Below are 5000 nucleotides of genomic sequence, written 5' to 3' on the forward strand. Positions count from 1 at the left end.
ACCGCTTTCCGGCCGATTGCCGCCGGACGTCCGGCCGCATTCGCTCGGTCTGCGCGGCCGGCGGTAGCCGGGGGCGAGGGGCATCGGGCGGTGGCGGAACCAGGCCGGCCCGACCGCTGGGGGCCGCCCGGGCGACGTTTGAATCTGTCGGGTCGGACCGCCGAATCCCGCGGGATTTCGGGATCGAATCTGCGGGTGGAATCGGCACCTCGTCCCGCTGTCCGGTTCCCCCCCCCCCGTCGACTGCAACGGGTTTCCGAGGCCCGTCGGTCAGGCGCGGTTCGCTCCGCAATCCGCCGGCCGATCGGCACCGGGCGGGGCTCTACGGAAAGAGGGGACCCTCCCGCGTCGAGTGCCGGCGCACCGACCCCGCAGGCTGACCGGGAAGGTGAAGACTCACCCCGCTGAATGCCCGGCCCCGGCTACCCTCCGGCTCCGGGGCCATAACTTCGGGGAGGGAGGTCCGATCCCCGCGCGGTCGACGGCAGGCGGTAGGGCTCGGAGGGGCGCGGCCTGGTCCGCGAGTGCCCCGGCGCCGCCCCTCTGCCCGTCCGAGGGACAGTAGGAAATGGCCATACCGCTTTCCGGCCGATTGCCGCCGGACGTCCGGCCGCATTCCCTCGGTCGGCGCGGTCGGCGGTAGCCGGGGGCGAGGGGCATCGGGCGGTGGCGGAACCAGGCCGGCCCGACCGCTGGGGGCCGCCCGGGCGACGTTTGAATCTGTCGGGTCGGACCGCCGAATCCCGCGGGATTTCGGGATCGAATCTGCGGGTGGAATCGGCACCTCGTCCCGCTGTCCGGTTCCCCCCCGTCGACTGCAACGGGTTTCCGAGGCCCGTCGGTCAGGCGCGGTTCGCTCCGCAATCCGCCGGCCGATCGGCACCGGGCGGGGCTCTACGGAAAGAGGGGACCCTCCCGCGTCGAGTGCCGGCGCACCGACCCCGCAGGCTGACCGGGAAGGTGAAGACTCACCCCGCTGAATGCCCGGCCCCGGGAACCCTCCGGCGCCGGGGCCATAACTTCGGGGAGGAAGGTCCGAGCTCCGCGCGGTCGACGGCAGGTGAAAGGGGCCGGTGCGCCGCGGAAGGCGACAGCAGTCCCGTCAGGCTGCACCTCTGCTCGGGCGAACGGCGTCAGGAAAAGGGGAGAGCACTTCCCCACCGATAGCTCCGGAACGCCCGGACCCATTGGCCCGCGGCACCGGTGGCTGCTAGAGGGGCTCCGGCGCCGTCAGCCGGGGTACGTCCCAGGCCGGCCGGACGGCGGGCAGCCGGAGGCAACGGCCTGGAACGGAGCCAGACTTGAGTCGTTCCGTGCCGTGGGCAAAAAGGCAGGGCTGCGGGTCAGCGCAGTTTGGCAAACCTAGCCGCAAGTGCGGGAAGGGCGGAGGAGCACACGGACGCCGCCTTCCCAAACTGAGCCCAAAGTGCCCAGGCATGCCCCCTTGATCTCGCCTAATCAGTGAGCCCAAAATAATTTCAGAGTGTGGAAACCTGATCCAAAAAGGTCGAAAAGAACGGCCAGAGATCAAGTCCGAAAGGGGAAATCAGTAACAAGCAAGCAGAGTAATCATTAACCAAAAAGCGCAAAATTATGTTAAAAGTGTGAAATCATTAACCAAAAAGTCGAAAATAATGTCCAGAGACCAAGTCCGAAAGTACAAATAATTAACCAGTAAGCAGAGTCATCATTAACCAAAAATCGCAAAAGTAAGTAAAAAGTATGAAATCATTAACCAAAAATCGCAAAAGTAAGTAAAAAGTGTGAAATCATTAACCAAAAACTCGAAAATAATGTGCAGAGACTAAGTCCGAAAGGGCAAATGGTTAACCAGTAAGCAGAGTCATCATTAACCAAAAATCGCAAAAGTAAGTAAAAAGTGTGAAATCATTAACCAAAAATCGCAAAAGTAAGTAAAAAGTGTGAAATCATTAACCAAAAACTCGAAAATAATCTCCAGAGACTAAGTCCGAAAGGGCAAATGGTTAACCAGTAAGCAGAGTAATCATTAACCAAAAAGGGCAAAAGTAAGTAAAAAGTATGAAATCATTAACCAAAAAGCACAAAATTAAGTTAAAAGTGTGAAATCATTAACCAAAATGTCGAAAACAATGTCCAGAGACTAAGTCCGAAAGGGCAAATGGTTAACCAGTAAGCAGAGTAATCATTAACCAAAAGGCGCAAAAGTAAGTAAAAAGTATGAAATCATTAACCAAAAAGCGCAAAAATATGTTAAAAGTGTGAAATCATTAACCAAAAAGTCGAAAATAATGTGCAGAGACTAAGTCCGAAAGGGCAAATGGTTAACCAGTAAGCAGAGTAATCATTAACCAAAAGGCGCAAAAGTAAGTAAAAAGTATGAAATCAGTAACCAAAAAGCGCAAAAATATGTTAAAAGTGTGAAATCATTAACCAAAAACTCGAAAATAATGTGCAGAGACTAAGTCCGAAAGGGCAAATAATTAACCAGTAAGCAGAGTAATCATTAACCAAAAATCGCAAAAGTAAGTAAAAAGTGTGAAATCATTAACCAAAAACTCGAAAATAATGTCCAGAGACCAAGTCCGAAAGGGCAAATGGTTAACCAGTAAGCAGAGTAATCATTAACCAAAAAGGGCAAAAGTAAGTAAAAAGTATGAAATCATTAACCAAAAAGCACAAAATTAAGTTAAAAGTGTGAAATCATTAACCAAAAAGTCGAAAATAATCTCCAGAGACTAAGTGCGAAAGGGCAAATGGTTAACCAGTAAGCAGAGTCATCATTAACCAAAAATCGCAAAAGTAAGTAAAAAGTGTGAAATCATTAACCAAAAACCCGAAAATAATGTCCAGAGACTAAGTCCAAAAGGGCAAATGGTTAACCAGTAAGCAGAGTAATCATTAACCAAAAATCGCAAAAGTAAGTAAAAAGTGTGAAATCATTAACCAAAAACTCGAAAATAATCTCCAGAGACTAAGTCCGAAAGGGCAAATGGTTAACCAGTAAGCAGAGTAATCATTAACCAAAAATCGCAAAAGTAAGTAAAAAGTGTGAAATCATTAACCAAAAACTCGAAAATAATCTCCAGAGACTAAGTCCGAAAGGGCAAATGGTTAACCAGTAAGCAGAGTAATCATTAACCAAAAATCGCAAAAGTAAGTAAAAAGTGTGAAATCATTAACCAAAAACTCGAAAATAATGTCCAGAGACTAAGTCCGAAAGGGCAAATGGTTAACCAGTAAGCAGAGTAATCATTAACCAAAAGGCGCAAAAGTAAGTAAAAAGTATGAAATCAGTAACCAAAAAGCGCAAAAATATGTTAAAAGTGTGAAATCATTAACCAAAAACTCGAAAATAATGTCCAGAGACTAAGTCCGAAAGGGCAAATGGTTAACCAGTAAGCAGAGTAATCAGTAACCAAAAAGGGCAAAAGTAAGTAAAAAGTGTGAAATCATTAACCAAAAACCCAAAAATAATGTCCAGAGACTAAGTCCGAAAGGGCAAATGGTTAACCAGTAAGCAGAGTAATCATTAACCAAAAATCGCAAAAGTAAGTAAAAAGTATGAAATCATTAACCAAAAAGCACAAAATTAAGTTAAAAGTGTGAAATCATTAACCAAAATGTCGAAAACAATGTCCAGAGACTAAGTCCGAAAGGGCAAATGGTTAACCAGTAAGCAGAGTAATCATTAACCAAAAATCGCAAAATTAAGTTAAAAGTGTGAAATCATTAACCAAAATGTCGAAAACAATGTCCAGAGACTAAGTCCGAAAGGGCAAATGGTTAACCAGTAAGCAGAGTAATCATTAACCAAAAATCGCAAAAGTAAGTAAAAAGTGTGAAATCATTAACCAAAAACTCGAAAATAATGTCCAGAGACTAAGTCCGAAAGGGCAAATGGTTAACCAGTAAGCAGAGTAATCATTAACCAAAAGGCGCAAAAGTAAGTAAAAAGTATGAAATCATTAACCAAAAAGCGCAAAAATATGTTAAAAGTGTGAAATCATTAACCAAAAAGTCGAAAATAATGTGCAGAGACTAAGTCCGAAAGGGCAAATGGTTAACCAGTAAGCAGAGTAATCATTAACCAAAAAGCGCAAAAATATGTTAAAAGTGTGAAATCATTAACCAAAAACTCGAAAATAATGTCCAGAGACTAAGTCCGAAAGGGCAAATAATTAACCAGTAAGCAGAGTAATCATTAACCAAAAAGCGCAAAAGTAAGTAAAAAGTGTGAAATCATTAACCAAAAAGTCGAAAATAATGCCCAGAGACTAAGTCCGAAAGGGCAAATGGTTAACCAGAAAATCCGTCGAATAATGTCCAGAGACTAAGTCCGAAAGGGCAAATGGTTAACCAGTGGAAGGGCGATCAAGCGGAAAAATTTGCCCCGGTTACCCGGGATGGAGTTCCAGAGGTCCGGCCAGAGTTGTCAAATTCGTCCCGCTGATCGGACGCTTGTCATTCGGGTGGCTGGGGGTTGGCGGGGTATCTGCACAGTAGTAGGAGGTGGCAAGTCGGGACTTGGACGTTTATTCCAAGAGTCCACCCGAGCCTCCAGGTCTGCAGAGACCGACCCTAGCTGCCGCCCAACCGACTTTTAAGCCTTTTTCGGATGGGGATTTTTTCCCATTTTCGTCCATTTTTCGGGTTTTCTGTCGGGCTTAATAGGCGGCAGCCTGACCCCCGGCCGAGGCGGGGGGCGCACTCTCCCTTGCGTAAGGGTCCGGATTTGCCCCGGAAAGTGCCCCCGACGGCCTCCCGACCCGGGTGCCTGCAGGGCGGGGGGAAAGGGTAGTCCCAGCCGCAGGAAATCATTAACCAAAAGACTTAGCCGTCGGGGCAGAGGCTAAGACCCGGGCTGGTGAAATCATTAACCAAAAGGAATGCACCCTTTTCCGAAAGTGCAGGCCGAAATAAGGCGAGCCTTGGGCCGGGAAGGCCAAAACCCCCAACTCATGGAAGTGTATGGGGTCGGACTCGGCGACTTTCCCGGGCCCCGAGTTGACCTTTCCCCA

The sequence above is a fragment of the Heterodontus francisci genome, unplaced genomic scaffold (genome assembly GCF_036365525.1).
Source record: "Heterodontus francisci isolate sHetFra1 unplaced genomic scaffold, sHetFra1.hap1 HAP1_SCAFFOLD_1984, whole genome shotgun sequence".
Classification (NCBI taxonomy): domain Eukaryota; kingdom Metazoa; phylum Chordata; class Chondrichthyes; order Heterodontiformes; family Heterodontidae; genus Heterodontus; species Heterodontus francisci.